The sequence below is a fragment of the Glycine soja genome, chromosome 3, assembly GCF_004193775.1.
Source record: "Glycine soja cultivar W05 chromosome 3, ASM419377v2, whole genome shotgun sequence".
In the NCBI taxonomy this organism is placed as follows: domain Eukaryota; kingdom Viridiplantae; phylum Streptophyta; class Magnoliopsida; order Fabales; family Fabaceae; genus Glycine; species Glycine soja.
Genome location: NC_041004.1, coordinates 12,015,801 through 12,035,174, shown reverse-complemented (window position 1 = coordinate 12,035,174; position 19,374 = coordinate 12,015,801). Strand labels below are relative to the sequence as shown.

At 32.6% G+C, this 19,374-nt stretch overlaps 1 pseudogene; it reads right to left on the bottom strand.

Annotated features, from left to right (window-relative positions):
• Positions 1-5,476: 5,476 nt before the first annotated feature.
• Positions 5,477-13,226, bottom strand: LOC114404958 (annotated as a pseudogene).
• Between the last annotated feature and the right edge of the window lie 6,148 nt (positions 13,227-19,374).

Here is a 19,374-nt window from a genome sequence, read left to right as displayed (position 1 = left end):
TGGAGCAAAATGATTAACATGTATTGAGGAGAGATCTTCTCTTTTCAGTAACCGAACCATCCCACTTGTGGAAGGCCTCGGGAGCCAGGCTCTTGAGTAGCCACTAATAACTAATATATTGTACTATTTTTTTAAGATGTTAAAAAAGGCTTTGTTGTCGGGGAAGAATACAGTAAAAATTAATGATTTTAATTCTAATATAATATTTTTGTTTTAGATAGAAATAAAATATATTAGATTATTCTCATGAGAAAACTTAACTAAGATTAAGACAGATATAAAAATAATTTTTAAAAAATCATGGGTGGTCTAATTTAATATTTTAATAAACTATATTAGCTAAAAATTAATGTGTTTTATATTTAATAATTAATTTCTATATAATACAAAATTTAATTATATTTTATGGATTGAATTGGATTTAAAAATAAGATCTGTTATTCAACCTTTATATGAACAAGTCTAACTGGATTGAGTTAGATTTGACTCAATTCCTTACAAAACACAACTCAAATTGTTCAAGTTGATTTGAGTTTGAATTAATGATGTTAAGAATCATTCCTTTGTTTTGCATGTTTACTTTATGGAAGTAGCTAGGTTGACATATGTATATTTGACGGTAAAGTGAAAGGAAAAGAATATGATATGAAAATGGATTATAGAAATTAGCATTTCTGTCAATATTTTATAGTTTCAAGCACAATATTATTATAAATAGTAAGTTTCTTTGTTGTTACACACTATATTTCATTTTACATAAGCATGCTTCGCAATGGGTTTTTAGCTTTCCATTGATGCCTTTTATGCTTTGGATGGTTTATAATTTGGCCAATTCCGTGAGATAAATTGGGGCAAATTTGTGCTTTGTTTCTTTGAATTGAGGGGTTGTAGGGGATGGCCTTAGGCCTAGGTTGTGTTCTGAAATAATGGGGCAAGCCACATTGCCCCTATTCCCTTGTTATTGGCACCCAAAAGTGTGCCCACCAAGTGCTCGGTGAAATGCCTTAATGACATTTGGACATGATTTTGTGAACTTTGGATTGTGGGGCTGATTTGTGTATATATGGACAACATGTAAAGATTAAAATAAGTGCCCAAATTAAGGACTTAGACCTAGGAATCCAAGCCTTTGGTTTTGAGTGCAAGAAAGCATAAAAATGAGGGCATTGTGATAGGGATTTTTCCCTTTAGGCCAGCGGCTGATTTTTGGGGCTGCACCATGATGTTTGCCTAGTTGTTTGAGAATGTTGTTCATCATGCACATATAGAGGTAGAATGGGTGGCAAAATACCTCACAAGATATGTGTGTGTTGCATGTAGATAGCGAAGAGATACCTCACCAAAAACCTTGTTAAATTGAAATGTAATATGAGTAGCAAGATACTTGAATACGCATGAAATGTAATTTCTTTTGTAGCAAAGATTCTTTGAATATGCATGTGTATAAATTTAGCAAAGACATGTATGTATATGAGCTTGGGTAGCAAGAATATTTCAAGTATGCATGTGTATAAGTTTAGCAAAGAAACGTGCGTATGTAATTTTTGGTAGCAAAATACTTTGAATACAGACATATGTAATTTTGGCACAATACCTTGAGCATGCATATATGAATTCTTTTCAAAAGAATATGTGTGGGATATAGGTAGCTAGAATGTTTTGAATATCCTTGTATATTGATGTAAATAGCAGGATATTGAGTAATTTCCTTCTATTATAGGCGAGTAGCAGTATACATCTATAATAATTTTTTCATTCCTAATGATATTCATTATATTGTGGACACCATTTTGATAAATTGTCCTTCTTTATCCTTATATGTCTTTGTTAGTTATTCGTTTCTGTGATCTCTGCTCTCCACCATCAGTAGGTCAAGGCAACCACAGAATTTGAAGACGTTAGTGTTCCTCTCATTTTTAACTTGAATTTTTTTATAAAAAAAATTTCGTGCTCTGTTACACTCGCTGCGTATTGTTAATATTATTTTTATTATTTGTTCAATTCTTTGGTTTTGAAATAGGTAGCAACAATTCCTAGAGAGAAAAAGAGCCAAGAGAAAGAAATTGTAGAAGAAGATAACAAGCTCTGCTAAAAAAATATTTATATTATTATTATTATTGTTATCATTATTATTTAGGCTCTATTTAGTTTTTTAGTTTATTTTCTAATCATAGAATAAATAAAAAGGATTAGGAAAGAAAATAAATTGTTGATTCGTTGAGTGGATGTGCAACTTGAGTCGCAATATCAGCAAAAGACAAGTTGTTTCTATAGTTGCTTGTTTCATGTTTTTCCTTCCTCTTATACTGCGTGATTGAAATTGAGCAATAATAATATTTGAAATATATTTAACTTATATCAATTAATAATTAAAATTATTTTTTTCAAATTATTATATTTTATGCATTAATAATTGACCGTTCAATTTCAATAATTCAATATTTAATTTATGTATTCAATAATTTAATTTATCAATTGACCATTAAATAGTTAATTTGATATTTTATTTCAATATAATTATTTTAATTTCAATTAAATTATTTACAAAAATATTTTCCATACTAATTTTTTTAATTAAATACTAATACTGAATATAAATATGATTGTGAAATTTTTTAAATTAGAAGATAAAATAAAAAAATGATTTACATTCATTAATTATAAAATAGAATTTATAAAAATTAATTACTTTAATTATAATTACAATTATAAAAAATTGATTTCACTCGATTAATCATTTAATTTGGAGATAAATACGTAGACATGTATTTCAATTTATTGGATAATAGAATTATCCTTCTTATCATTTGTTATCTGAAAAGATAAAAAAAGATAGAAATGAATATTTTAAAATTAAATAAGATATAAATAATGATAATTAAGGAAAATTATGAAAGCTTAATTTGAATTGGTCTAATTCTTTTTAAAAAATTATACACATTTATATCTGGATAGAATTATCAGGTGTAAGGGATGGAAAGTATAGTAGATAGTATATATATATTTTTATACTGGACAAGGTAGGCGAGTAGCAGTATACATTACTTTAATTATAATTACAATTATAAAAAATTGATTTCACTCAATTAATCATTTAATTTGGAGATAAACACGTAGACATGTATTTTAATTTAATGGATAATAGAATTATCCTTCTTATCATTTGTTAACTGAAAAGATAAAAAAAGATAGAAAGAAATATTTTAAGATTAAATAAGATATAAATAATGATAATTAAAGAAAATTATGAAAGCTTAATTTGAACTGGTCTAATTCTTTTTAAAAAAATTATACACATTTATATCTGGATAGAATAATCAGGGGTGTAAAGGATTGAAAGTATAGTAGATAGTATATATATTTTTTATACTGGACAAGGTACGCGAGTAGCAGTATACATCTATAATAATTTTTAATTTTTTCATTCCTGATGATATTCATTATATTGTAGACACCATTTTGATAAATTGTCCTTCCTTATCCTTATATGTCTTTTTTAGTTATTCGCTTCTGTGTTCTCTACTCTCCACCATCAGTAGGTCAGGGCAACCACGGGATTTGAAGACGTTAGTGTTCCTCTAATTTTTAACTTGAATTTTTTTATATAAAAATTTTCGTGCTTTGTTACACTCGTTGCGTATTGTTGAAATTATTTTTATTATTTTTTCAATTCTTTGGTTTTGAAATAGGTAGCAGCAATTCCTAGAGAGAAAAAGAGCCAAGAAAAAGAAATTGGAGAAGAAGATAACTAAAAAAACATTTATATTATTATTATTGTTATCATCATTATTATTATTATTATTATTATTATTATTTAGGCTCTATTCTTCTATAGTTTCTTAGTTTATTTTCTAACCATAGAATAAATAAAAAGGATTAGGAAAGAAAATAAATTGTTGCTTCGTTGAGTGGATGTGCAACTTGAGTCGCAATATCAGCAAAACACAAGTTGTTTCTATAGTTGTTTGTTTCATGTTTTTCCTTCCTTATTGATTTTCCCATTTTTTTCCCCTTTCTGATTTTCTCACTTGCAAGGTGATCCACGAAAAAACATACAGCCGACAAGTTTCTTTCTTTATGCTTTGTTTTATGCATGTTTGTTATTATTATGATTATTATTATTTTGATGGAAGGTTCAAGCTATTTGAGAGGTACTTCAACTTCAAATTTCATGCTATTCTATTATAGATTTATATCTTCTTTCTTCATTCTTATTAATTCGTGTTTCATTTTCTTCTTTAAAATTGCAATCATGATATTCTCATATTTCTTCGTTCTTTATTCGCTTTTGTGATCTCTTCTCTTCACCATGAGTAGGTCAAGGCAACCCACGGAATTTGAAGACGTCAATGTTCCTCTCATTTTTTCACTTTAATTTTGTTTTAAAAAAATAATTTCATACTTTGTTATACTTGTTGCGTATTTATTTGCAATTGTCTGATTTTTGTTTGTTGTAAACATTTATATTATAAATGTTAAAATTATCTTTATTATTTGTTTACTTCTTTGGTTTTGAAAGAGGTAGCGACAATTCCTAGAGAGAGAAAGAGCCAAGAAAACATTTATATTATTATTATTATTATTATTGTTATTATTATTATTATGTAGGCTTTGTTCTTCTATAGTTTCTTAGTTTATTTTCTAATCAGAAAATAAATAAAAAGGATTAGACAAGAAAATAAATTGGTAATTAGAAGACAAAAGGATTGGGATGATAGTAATATTGATTAAACTACCTTTTGTAGCTTACAATTTTTTAGACATGTTATTGAATGATGTATTTTGAACAATTAGTTAATTATAAATATTTACTTTCTTCATAATTCACTTCTCAATTTAATTTTAAGCCTATATTGCAACTTGAAGAGCTGTACCTAATTAAATGAGCTTTTACCGATTTTTCTTGCTTTCTTTGTTCAATGTCGTTATAAATAAGTTCATATACAACGATATCATATAATTTATATGCAAGGATAACATATGCAGGAATGATTTATTGTAAGCAGGTCATACATTTTTGTGACAAGTTCATCCTTGAAGGACCAATTGAAAGGTATAGTTAATTGATATCAGTATTTGTTTTTAGCTCTTTTCATTTACCAGCGGATCCAAATTATGTACGGTTAACAATGTTTCTTCTTACAGGTGAATGTCTAACCTCTTTTATGTAGTTTCAAGCATATAAAAAACCAAATAGTAAGTTTACCGTCAATATATGAAAAAGGGATTATAGAAATTAGCATTTACCGTTAATAGTTTATAGTTTCAAGCACAATATTATTATAAATAATAAGTTTCTTTGTTGTTTCACACTATATTTCATTTTATTCCTATTATGTAATAAAAAATAAAAAATCAACTGACTCGTGCGTGTACGCATGGGTCACCAACTAGTATCTATAGTAAATAGAGATTTCATCTCCATCAAGAAAATCGTACCATGGTTGGACAACGCCTTTTCCACCAATAACAGGATTCAGGGTTTCAACTTTCCATTGCAATGGGGGGCAGATCGCCTTAAGACTGTCATGTGATTACCACAAGCTTTAAGAGGAACTTCTGTACAACGCGAGAGTTTCTATAAATAGGAAAAAGTAAAATTGTTAAACTGGTAAAAATGTGTTTAAAGAGATTAATGTATGAAAGTCAACTTACCAGGGGTTCAGGAGCATCCAGCATTTCCTGAGTAAGTCGAAGAGTCCAGATATGCTTTCTGGATGAATGTCTCTGCCTGCCACATGTTTGCCGCTCCAGTGGTGGTATGAAATGTATGTCAAATACGCAGTGATGGTCACAGGCAAAAAATTTGATGGTGGTTGACTCGTTGATTTTCAAATCTTTCCTGAAGTTTTCGAGTCCATCTACCAAATACACTTTTTCTTTGTGTCGTTTGACCCGTATTTCGTAGATGGCTCCATTGTATCTCAGATGAACAAACTCGGGATACTGTGGTGCCCATTATGTATGGTAGAACGTTGGAAGTTGTATGTATTCTGTAAAAAAAGTGAGAAATATAAATGCATGTATATGCAACGATAATATTAATGGAAGAATTGAAAAAAAAAAGATGTCTTTGTCGTTGTTGAAGGCAGCGATAAATTGGATGATCAATGGCGGTCCGATCATGGGATTTTTCATCTGCAATGACAGAGATATCGTAGTTTTAATAGATTAAGTGTAGATCTTGAAGAAAAGGAAGAAAAAATTGCTTGGTGTGAAGAGGAGAGTAGGAATGACTTACTTCACTTGATGCTGTTGAAGATGTGCTGTTCATTTTGTGGATGGCGTGAAAGTGGAGTCTGGACAGAAAAGTGAAAGAGGATTTGTAGGAGAAGGTAGATTATAGCGTTTTCTAGAGTGTGGTATTTAATATATGCTTGTTTCCAATGCCATAATTGACAGTTGATTTTATCATTGCTTTTAAACTGAGCATGGTTGTCAAGAGGTGTGAAGTGAATAATTGTGAATTGAAGAGGTGCCAAGTAAATGAAGAGTTTTTTGTTGATCCCAATGTTTCCTCTAAATGGTCATTTAGAAGCGAAATGCTAACGTCCAAAATCTCATTTATGGTTATGAGAAGATTTCATCAGCATACTTTCCTTCCCCGGTAGACACATTGTTTTTCATCCAAAAAGCATATGTTGCTCTGATCAGTTGGAAGTTTTGTCTCTTTACTAAAGCATGTTCGCATTTTAGTGAAGAAAACACCGAGACTATTTTAGTCTCACAAGTTATCCAGAACTACGTAGGTCTGAGTTCCTCATTGAGGATACGTAGGAGCAAGAGCCTTGCTTTTGTCGGCCACCCCACAATCTCAGTCATACTGACCTTGAGGTCGTGTGACATGCGGAGACAAATTATGGTCATTTCGCTCACCTTTCCGCCATTCAGACATGATCGTGTCCGATGGCACGCAGAGACAAATTATGGTCATTCCGCTCACCTTTTCGCCATTCAGACACAATCGTGTCCGATGGCACGCAGAGACAAATTATGGTCATTCTGTGCCCTTTTGTCATCCAGAGGCGGCGAACCCGATGACATGCGGAGACAAATTATGGTCATCCGCACGCTTTTGCTATCTGTAAGACTCGATGCCTGATAAACGCGCAGAGACAAATTATGGTCATTCTGCGCCCTTTGTCATTTAGGAGCAGCGAGTCGAGTGATAAACGCGCAGAGACAAATTATGGTCATTCTGCGTCCTTTGTCATTCAGGAGCAGCGAGTCAAGTGATAAACGCGTAGAGACAAATTATGGTCATTCTGCGCCCTTTGTCATTCAGGAGTAGTGAGTCGAGTGGTGGGCAGAGACAAATTATGGTCATTCCACACACCTTTTCGCCATTCAGACACAATCGTGTCCGATGGCACGCAGAGACAAATTATGGTCATTCTGCGCCCTTTTGTCATCCAGAGGTGGCGAGCCCGATGACATGCGGAGACAAAATTATGGTCATTCCGCACACCTTTTCGCCATTCAGACACAGTCGTGTCCGATGGCACGCAGAGACAAATTATGGTCATTCTGTGCCCTTTTGTCATCCAGAGGCGATCGTGTCCGATGGCACGCAGAGACAAATTATGGTTATTCTACGCCCTTTCCATCCAGGCCCGATCGTGTCTAATGGCACGCAGAGACAAATTATGGTCATTCTCACCCTGGGTCAAGGTTTATGGTAAGTTGGGATTTCGGCTCAAAGCTTGTAGAACGGCTGGACATGACATATGTTAGGGCGTGGGTTTGGCCAGCAGTTCCGAGATAAAAGGGGATGCCCCATATTTTTTCCATGACACAAATGCAATAATGATGATTAGGAAATTTTATGCAAAACTAGTCATGCATGCACCTATGGGGACACTCAAGTGTCGAAAAAATTTTGGTCATGTGATGCTAGGGCTCATGATTCATTTTCTCTACTTTAGTCAACCCAGTGTTTCCAAAATATGTTCTTTTATCAATTTGTGCATTCATCCGAGTCCATTTTTAGGCGTTCGGGAAAACTTTCACAACATTCACCCTTCAGGTGTATACACATTTTTCAAAAACTGGTTATGATCAGTGAATTTTTTTCAAAGAAAAGTTGGAAGTTTTTCAATTTTCAGTAATGTTAAATTTTTAAGTTGCTCATCATCAATCTCTAATTCTAAGAAATGATGAAGAAAATAGTTAAACAATGCCTATCTATGATGTTATTCAACATACAAAGTTACAAACTGATTAAAACTAACATGTGTTCAGAGTTGTTTTTTTATAATGATATGCAATGTCTTCAGCTAACGAATTCCATGTTTGATTCCAAAGTTCTTCAGGTTTAGTAATGGCACCTGTAAATAGCATTAAGACAAATAATTTCCTCAAATAATTAGTCGTGCCCCAGTCCTTAGCTTCTTTGATTGCTTCCACAAATTCTCTGTCATCTTGCAAAAAACCCATTGCGAAGCATGCTTCCCTATATGTAAGGTATAGAACATTTTCAACTGTTCTAATATCCTCAAATAAAGTAGGTCCTTTGCATGTAGTAAGCATTATTCTTAGATAAAACAATTCACCAGTGGTTGGTGGAACCCATATTAGTCTGCCAATTGTATTGCCTTTCTTTCTGAGGTTCCATGATCTAGCCTTTTGGTTGTACACGAATTTGGAAACAAATTGTGAATAAGTAAGATTTCTACCTTCTGAAAAACATTTGTTACTATTCATCCAAGCTAAGAATTTTGAATCTGAAATGTTTGGCTTTGATAGGATATCATCATCATCTTCATAAAGAACACTGTGTTGCCTTGGCAGATGAAAATGTAATCTCTCTACAACAGGCTTTCTAGCATGTATTGGAAAATAAAAAATTCTCCAAGTAGCTTCACACGGAGAAATATATCTGGCATAAAAAATTCATAATTAAAAAAGATAATTAAAGAAATAATGAGTAAATTAAGTATACATCTTAAATTAATATTACCTGCAATCTACATATTCTTTAATCTCATCATTTTGAGTGATAGGATTCTCAAGTGCACCATTAGCATCATAAACAACAACAGCAGTGACTCTGTCATAACCTTTGTTTATATATTTAAATAGATATTTAATGGAAGTATTTTGATTACACCATTCAATATTTATGTGTGCTTGGTATTTCCTCGGAAATTTTGCATTGTAAGGTATAGTATATCTATTATCAATAATAACTCCATTCTTTGAAATTGTACGACCATCATTTCTTCTACGATAGATTGGATAGCCATTTGAATCTAAAACAGTTTGAGGGTAAACATTTTAGGGTAAAAACGGCTACACTTGCCTTCTTTCATACATGGAGACTTAGATTGCATAATTTCACATGGGCCATGTACCATATGATTTTGGACTAATGTATAGAGTTCAGGGTCATTTTCATGTGAAGGAATTTCTGCTGATATTATCTGGTCAATGTCATCTGAAGATGAATATTTATTATCTGGGGGTGTAAGAATAGCAATAGATGCACATAAGGAAGTTCTCTTTTTTGAAATTCAATTGTGTGCATATCTGCAATTGTTAGCTGATCGTATTAATAGTGCAACAGTAATATAGAAATTCTGCATAGTTGTATCATATGAGGGAAAAACGAAAAGCAATAAACAAATGTATAAGTTTAAGAAGCACATTAATTGCAAACTCACATGCAACTACTTTTCCAAGTAGGTGTTTTTTTGTTAAGTCAAAAAGCATCTGTTCATACTTCAATATGAAAATACGTGAGATAACATCTGGTCTATCTGTTGCTTTTAGATTCAAAGGTGCAAGTACTCTACGAATTTCAGGCCAATTTGAATTACAGGTTAAAGTAATAAAAAGATTTGGAAAACCCACATGGTTGCATATTGCCATACCATCAAAGTAAAGTTGGTCCATATAACGTGGACTGCCAACAAAGGTAGAAGGCAAAATCACTCTTTTTCCTTTAGACGAGCCTTTACTGCTTCCAGCATCCAATGATGTTTGTAAACTACAATACTTGTCAACTCTAAGTTTTTTTTGGTTGTTCCTGATGTAGCTAAGTCTTTCAGACTCAACCATGGTGTATGCTTCAACGATGGATTGTTGGAATAGTTTTCTAGAATGCAACAAAGTTTGTGCTTCATTTGACCTGGACTGCAGTCTATAAGCAAACCACTCTCTCATCGTTAGACGATTTCTCTTCCTTTTTCTGCTGCTAGATGTAGAGCGGTGAAGTATATCAGGTATATATCCATCTTCACCATAAGGGAAGAGTAAAGGGTACTACAGTCCTAGATAACTAGAGTGCAATTCATGGATTCTTTGTAATTCTCCATTTTGAGTTTCAACAATAATATCCCTTCTTGAGTCTGCATCAAAATCACCAACAATCAGGGCAGCAACTTCAGAAACATTTGGGAGATTGTATGTACGACAATCTTTTTCACGTCCAACTATCAATCTCAATTTTACATTATCTAGTTGACTATCTGCCAATCTGTCCCTGGCCATTCTGAAACTTTTTGCATGGACATTGTGCTCATCCAACATTTGACTTAAAGTTGAAACAATCTCTGGTTGAATTACAGCATGTTGGCTGCAAAAAACAATATAAAAATACATCCATTGGTGTCAAAAAACATGTTTTCCCAATCAGAATTCTTCATATTTGATAATAAAATAAACAAAAGAACTACTACCTCATTGTATTAATTCTATTTTCAACTTCATTCTGTATATCAAAGATATATAATTGTGCAAATTTCGGTTGTTTTCCAGGCATTGGTAATAAGCTGCCTATTCGATGGCATGGTTGACCCTGAATTCTAATTGTAGGAGGTCCTCTGGTTTCATTAATTGATTTGTCTAGCTTAATACCAACAGAGGTAAAGGCAAACATCATGTTATATGTCCGTATGTTACACTGATAATTTTTACTATCACTTGCATTATCATCAAACAGAAGTCGTTCAAGATATTTCGGTGGACTTTGTAATAATGGAAGTTTAACTTTGCCATCTCCACAACATAAGCTGAATTTTGGACTTGTTGTATTTTTATCTTTTGAAATTCTTTCATTATACCACATTTTTGCATTACAATGTCTACATTGCATGGCCTGATCACCCAAGTCAGATAGCCTGAAATTGTTTAATGAGATAGTACAATTTAATTTAAAGCATATCAGCTGATATCGTTAACGTTATATCAGAGCTATAAGTATTACCTTCAATATTGATTGTAGGTTCATTACTGTTGGATTGGCAATTTTCATCCTCAGACAAAAAATTAGAATAAGATGTTGTAACAATTTAGGTTAGATATCATAGATATAATTAAAATTTGGGAAAAAAATGGAGCAAGGATTTTCTATTATTGTACCTTGTGTAGATTTAGAATTTATATCCTCTAATGAATCAACTGTCATGACTTAAGAATATAGACAAATTAAGTCAAGTTGAATAGACTAATGTTTTTTTTAAAAGCAAACATCTTATTTATAATTTCTCACCATGACGTTGTATATCTTTCAGAGTGGAATCTATAGTTGCCTCATGTGATCTGTCAGGCTGAGTCTTTTTTTTTTTTTTTGCAAGATAACTTTCCTATTCATCCTGGCTTTAGCTGAGGTAGATGCATTTGCATGTGTATTGTTTTGCATGTTTGCAATTGATATCAATGAAGTTGTCTGATATATCAATTCACCACGACAAAGTTTTGAAATGCACAAAGAGGAAATTATACATCAAAGTAATTCCAAATGTGCAGTTGTGTAATAAAGAGAAAATTAAACATGGAAATTGAATTTAAGTAGTTTCGAAAATGAGTCATGTAACAGTGATCAGACTTACATATAAAGATATAGTATATAGAGGAGTAAGTTCTGGATATAGAATCAGCTATGTGATTGATCTGCACGTTTAGAGCTTAAGAATTTAGAACGGAACTTGGAACAAAAGATGGAATATTTTGTAAATTAATAAACAAATGTTAATTGACATCAAGCAAGAGTGGCAAATATCAAATTCGGGTTTGGGGGATTAAATGTGATTAGACGTTTTTATATAATGGATTTCATAATTAATGAACAAATTTCTTTTGGCAGCCAAAACTATAGCTAAAGATTCACGGGTAAATTAATAAACAAATTTTAATTGACATAAAGCAAGAGATGACAAATATCAAATCTGGGTTTGGTGGATTAAATGTGATTATACATTTTTAGAGTTCTTGCAATAAAAAAGAAAGTTAAGCATGAAATTGAAATTAGAAGGCAAAACTACAACTAAAGATGCACGGTAGAGAAAACTTTGATATCGAAGGCTGTCCAATCTCTCTTTGATTGATCAATATGTCATATTTGGAATCCTCATTCCTAATGGAATCGAAATAATCTTTGCCTTGAATCTCTCTTTACTTAGTACTGATTATATTAAATTTCAAAATTAGTTGTGCAATAACAATAAAGATAGGATTAAATAGTTTTGAAAATTACTTAATATGCCAATCTAATTTACTAATTGTAATGACTCATGATTAATATTTAAGTAGCCAAAAAACTGAGTTTAATTACTAAATGTCAGCTTATGTTTTAGTTCATGTGTAATTCGTTAAAAAAAACCTTATTTCATCAGTTATCTTGACTTGTTAACATTCATCAGCATTCTGACAACGATTGAATAGATTGCAATTTCGTAATAGTATAGAATCGAAATAATCCTTGTGTTGAATCTCTCTTTAGTTAGTACTCAGCAAAGAAAAGAAAAACTTTAATTCATGAGTTAACTTGAGATGATTACATTCATTAGGATTTTGACAACAATAATCCTTGTATTAAATGTCTCTAGTCAGTACTCAGCAGAGAAAAGAAAAACCTTAATTCATCAGTTAACCAACAATTCAACAGATTACAATTTCGTAATAATATTTCGTACTAGAACAAAATACAATAAAAAAATTGCAATTTCATGACAGTATTAACAAATAGAGTAATGCAAAGCCCAAAAAAACTATTGTTTCATTTAATCTAAGAGGAAAAAAGCAGTTTTCGTTTGGAACTACAAAATGAACTTAACGAAAATGAGACAGAAATGGTATTCTACAAAATAGTCAGCACTTAATGTTCCAACAACGTGGCTCATGCAAAGAGTCAAAAAACCACAAAAAGTGCCACAGGGCAAATATTACAATTTGATCATACGATCATCAAAAAACATCCAAGACAACCTGTCAACAGCATAATTCATTCAGCCTGAGAATGCTTGGCTAATTTATTTGAGGAAACTTGGGCAGGTGAAATCTGAAAGTTTTTTGGCTCATCATCCAACTCATCGGAAGATACATGCTTAGTTGGTGTTAATGAAATCCTGAGAAGAGGGTCATGATCTCCGGTAATAGACACAGATTGCTGCATAAAATATTAACTGATCAGTAAGCTAAATTTTGTTGACATCATCCCAAAATACACCAGCAAAAACACACAAGGACAACGCCGACTTACAGATTCAAGCTCTGTAGGCTCAGTTGAGTCAAGCATTGAACGGTCATGATTAACGGTAGCAGAGACAGATTGCTGCATAAAATATTGATTGATGAGTCAGCTAAATTTTGTTGCCATCATTGCAACATACACCAAGAAAAACAGAGAAAGACAATGTTAGCTTACAGATTCAAGCTCTGTAGGATCGGTCGACTCAAGTATTGAATTCTCGATCTTGCAACATGGCTGCATGATATATGAATTGAGACTAAAGAAACAAATGGAATATATGCATACACTCACAATAACTAAAATACACTTGACAAAACACAACCTCACTATCGGGAAGCATATCCAACACAACATTGATCAAGTCTGATTCATCTAAATATTTAAGAACAGAATTCCTGAACCTTGGTTGCACCTTCACTTTGAATGCAAGGAAACAACCCAATAGCCTATCTAGTGCTTGAGGAGAGGCATTTAAATCAACATCGTCATCCTTGCACGAAAAAAGAAGAATGAAAATGGATAGCAACCTAACAAATTTTCATTGTAAATTAAAAAGCATTGCATGATAATACAATAACATACTTCTATTTTGAGCCTCTTGACTTCGTCCGTTGATTGACCAATTAACTCTGCACATTCACGGTCCCAGAGCAAAAATTTGATCTATTCACCCTTGTGATTAACCATCACTTCAACTCTATACCTGCCAATGTAGATACCAGTATAAGAAAAAGTAGCTGATGAACGTCATACCAATTAAGCAGTGAATCAATCACCTTAGTACAGGTTGATCGTTCTCTTTGCCACACGGACATGTGAACGACACTATTTCTATGTCATTTTTTTTGTAACATTGACCGCACGCTGGATAACACCATGAATAGTTGTCCATCACTATAGTTGTAATCTTGGCGACAGTAACACAAACAATTTCCTGTTTGAAGAAACTGACATTAGATTTTCTACAAAGAGAAGCTACAAATGAATAAGAACATCACCTTAGAAATGGCATTAATCTAAGAGATGTTTTTTACTTCAGCCTTTGACAAAAACGCATCTTTTGATGATAATTGAGATGACCCTAAAACCTGTGAACTCCCTTGTCCAATAGGCGTCAAAACTGATCTAACCTCGATCCCTAAATCTAAAAGGTTATAAGAATAGAACAAATGCAAAATCCCAACAAAGACTACTTACATATTTAACAGTTTGAAATTACACATTGCCAAAATACCTCTCTCTAAAGTCTTGAATTTCCAGCACAAGCTCGTTGATCATGAGTTTAGACGCCTTGAAAGAATTACTAACTGACAGCAGATATGATCCTGCAGATTAGACCCAAAAAAATATTATCTAGTAAGCATGAAAATATAGAAATTTGAGATTACACTGACCCTGCGCTTCCTTGATCCTGGCATGTGTCAAAAGAATAACGATCGGCCTTTCATCTTCAACCTCATTCAAATAAGACAAAAATTGTAAGCAGTAATTTTCCCAGAGTGTGCAGGATAGTACCTATCCACTATCAGAAGGAAACAACAATTAATGTATCAATATATCAGCATCTAATAATCATCAGATAGAAACAACAATCACACACACACTCAAAACTTAAATTCTAAAACATAACCTCAAATCCTTTAATTTGAAAACAACCCTCGTATTTTTCAATGAGACATATCGGAATACCACTTCATCAACCACGCCAGTAACATCTAAAGAAACCACAAGGTAAACACATCTTATTTGAAAAGCCATAAGCACCTCAATCAAAATCAATCCACAAATTGCAAACGACGATCTTACCAACCAAGAGTCTAGTTTGAAAATGACCAGCAATGACATTGGAAAAATCAACAAATCTGAATTTCCTAAAAGGTAAGTGTTCCATATCAGATTGCCTAACAACAGTAACTCCAGTAAAACATAATTTATATTCATGATCACAAACTCTGAATTTCTCATCATTCTTCATAACTTTAAAATTATGCATCACATAAGTCAAATTTTCCTTCAAATCAGCCTTGCGAGGCTTTAGCTGATCTTGTTTGCAAACAACATGGATTTCATCTCCCTATAATATGGAAAGTATATAAATATCCGATTGAATGGTCAATAATATGATATATAATAAAAAAAAATGCCAAAAACATACATCAGAATCAACAACCACCATTTCGGCTTGTTCAGACTTTTCAGGAATCCCAATGAACCAAAGATCAGTGATCCTTATAGAAAGCTTAAGAGCTTCCCTTGATCCATCTATCAACTTAATTTTATCAGGAACTCGTGCCATAACTTTATAATCACAAAGCCTGAACAACAAAACCAAGAAAATCAGAACATCAGTTAAAAACCAAGCATATAGTCAAACGGGGAAAAAATTAAATTACCACCTCAACCACTGGAAACCAAAGTTAACAACCTGTGACAAAAAAAACAAAGAAGAAAACTCACAAAACACATATAAGACCACAACAAACTGCATATGAATCAGTAAAAATAAACACCTGACCATGTGAGTAAACAGAGTTAACAAAAGAGGCGACAAACATATAAGAATGCATTAACACCAAACTTAAGAAACCATACAAAAAACAACCATCCTCAAGTTAAGGCTCAACTTCTCTCAGCCAAACCCAAACATGGGTACAAAAGTATCATTTTGATTTCTCACACTCAAAAGTAAGAACCGAACAAAGGCAAACTGTAAAACAAACTTCTCAACCAAAGAATGCACAACATAAACATTACCTTTTCTTCTCACAATCAAGCCCAGCAACGCAGCAAAACCAAACTGCAAAACAAACTTCTCAACCAAAGAAAAACTGTAAAATCACAGCCATGCACAATAGAAAAGTTAGAAAACAAAGCACCAGAGTTAGAAAAACACCGAAAAAGAGTTCTAAAATCACCCGAAAAAGGTAACACTCATACAAATTGAAAACAAACCGAATACAAAGACATTCAACAAAAAAACATTACCTTTTCTTCTCACAGCCAACCGAACAACAGAGCTAAACCAAACTAGAAAACAAAAAGGAAAATCACAACCATGCACAACATAAAAGTTAGAAAACAAACGACCAAGGCACAACTTCACACCTTGAAATCCAGAAGCAAGCAAAGAAACAATTTTTCTCTCAAACTTGAAAATGAAACAAACGAAAATGACACAACAACGGCCAACGACATTCTACAAAACACCCAAACCACATGCCCAACCAAACAGTGCAAGCTAGCTTAGCCATTAGACACATGGCACAACAATTGCTTTTTGAGGAAAAAACAAACACGTAAACCACACACGGGTTGTAGCTGAAGAAGAAACCAAAAGGACAACAAAATGACAATAAACCCAGCAAAAGGCAAACTGTAAAACAAATGTAACTCATTAAAAAACAAAAAATGAAAGCTAAAACAGACATGCACAACATAAACATTACCTTTTCTTTTCACAGTCAAGCCCAGCAACGAAGCAAAAGCAAACTCCAAAACAAACTTCTCAACAAAAGAAACACTATAAAATCACAGCCATGCACAATATAAAAGTTAGAAAACAAAGCACAAAAGAAGAAAAACACCGAAAAAGAGTTCTAAAATCACCCGGAAAAGGTAACACACACACAAACTGAAAACAAACCAAACGCAAAGACATTAAACAAAAAAACATTACCTTTTCTTCTCACAGCCAAGCCGAACAACAGAACAAAACCAAACTGCAAAACAAAAAGAAAAATCACAGTCATGCACAACATAAAAGTTAGAAAAGAAACGACCAAGGCACAACCTCACACCTTCAAATCCAATTTTGCTTTCAAACTTGAAAATGAAACAAACGAAAATGACACAACAACAACCAACGGGATTCCACAAAACACCTAAGCCACGTGCCCAATCAAAGAGTGTGCAAGCTAGCTTAGCCATCAGACACATGGCACAACAATTGCTTTTTGATGAAAAAAACAAACACGTAAACCACACACGTGTAGAAGCTCAAGCAGAAACCAAAAGGCCAACAAAATGACAATAAACCCAACAAAAGGGACACGTGGCAATTTTCTAAGCAGGGACACACCAGTAATTTTCCTATACTTCTCTTTTATAAATAGGATATATATTTTTTTGATCAAATCATTGTAATAATTAGTTTTTATTTTTAATCTATTTTAGTAAAACAAAACATCAATTTAATGACCATTATTTTTTAAGAAGACAAAAGATACATGTGATGTGAAAAAGTAAAGCATTCTTCGGCAAAAATACCAAATGGGGTCCTTTTTACAAATTTTTTACCAAAATGGGTCTGTTTTATAGTTATTTACCACATGGGTCTCTTTTTTTACTACAACGCGTTACTTGTTAAGGCGCTTTCCACGAAAACTTGACACGTGGTGTGACGTGACTGCCGGTGGGACAGGATTGGATGCGCTGCAGGACTGGACGCATTGCTGACGAGGGCGCCTCGGTTCACGCTGCTGATGTGGGCCCTCGGTCCACGCCCTAGGAGCTGGCGCCTTAGGACGTGCTCTTGTTGCAGGCGCGACTGGTCGCGCTGGGGACCCAGGCGCATCCAGCTGCCTAAAAAAGGCAGCCTGCGGTCCCCCCCCCCCCCAGCCCACTTGTTCCCCACCTTCCCCCAGCCTTGTCCCCCCCCCCCCCCCAACCACTCCATTGCGTTGTTGGTTCCCCCTTCCCCCCACCAGTGCCTCCTTTTCTCACTTGGTTTGTAATTTTTTTTATTGTTTGAAATTTATTTATTTTCTATAAATTGTTATATTTTACTATTTGTATGTTTTCTTTTTTGCAGGTCGGCATTTTGTGTACAACAAAATTGTATTCACTATCAACAAGTTCATTTTCTTTATCCTTATATATTTTTCCTGTTAGTTTAATTTGTTTATCATTTTAGTTATTTTTTATTAATTATGTAACAAATTGTTTATTTTTTACGATTGTTCATTTATGTACTAAAGAATTTTACTTTTATTTTTTTAGTGGATTTGTTTGTAGAGGTAATTATTGTTACTTTTATAGTGTGTTAGATTTATTTTGTATTTTATAATAATATAATATTGTTAATTGTTGTTGAAGATAATTATAGATAATAATATTGTTATTTGTCATTTGTCATTTAAATATTATATTATTATTTTTATTAATATTTAATGATATATTATGATTTGTGTTATTTATGATTTGTCATTTAAATAGTTAATATTGTGGTTAATGTTAAAATAATTTTTTAATATGTATGATTTGTGTCTGTATTTTTTTAATATTTTTAATGATAATATTATTATAATTTTTTATTTGTGATTTTTATAGTTTTTGTTTTATTATATTAGTATTTTTAAAAATATATTGGATATATTTTTATTGTCGCTTTTAATGAAATTATTATTGTTAATATTTATTTATATGGATAACTTGAATTTATGTGTTTTTTTATATACATTTAATGGTGTTAATGTTTTTAATTATTTGAGTATTTATGGATATCGTTTTTTTTATATTAAAATCATTAGTAAAATGTATTTAAATATATCATTATTTTTTATTTATTATTTATGATATGTGTGATTATTAATTTTTTTCTTTCTATACAGGGGTTTTAATATGGCAAGTTCGTCATCTTCTAATCATTATGATGTCACATCTGGACCATTAGAGGATGATTTATTGTGGATGCAAAAAAATCATATATCACAACATATTTTGAATGGTGCTAATGAAAGGATGTCAAAAATCCGACGAGCTACACCACTGTACAATCATAGAGAAGCACCGCCCAACGAAATTATTCCTCTATTACAAGTTTCGGGTTTGTACTCGATAATGAAATTGGCGTAGTTGAAAGTAAATGGAGCATTAGTTAATGCTTTTATTGAAAGGTGGAGGCC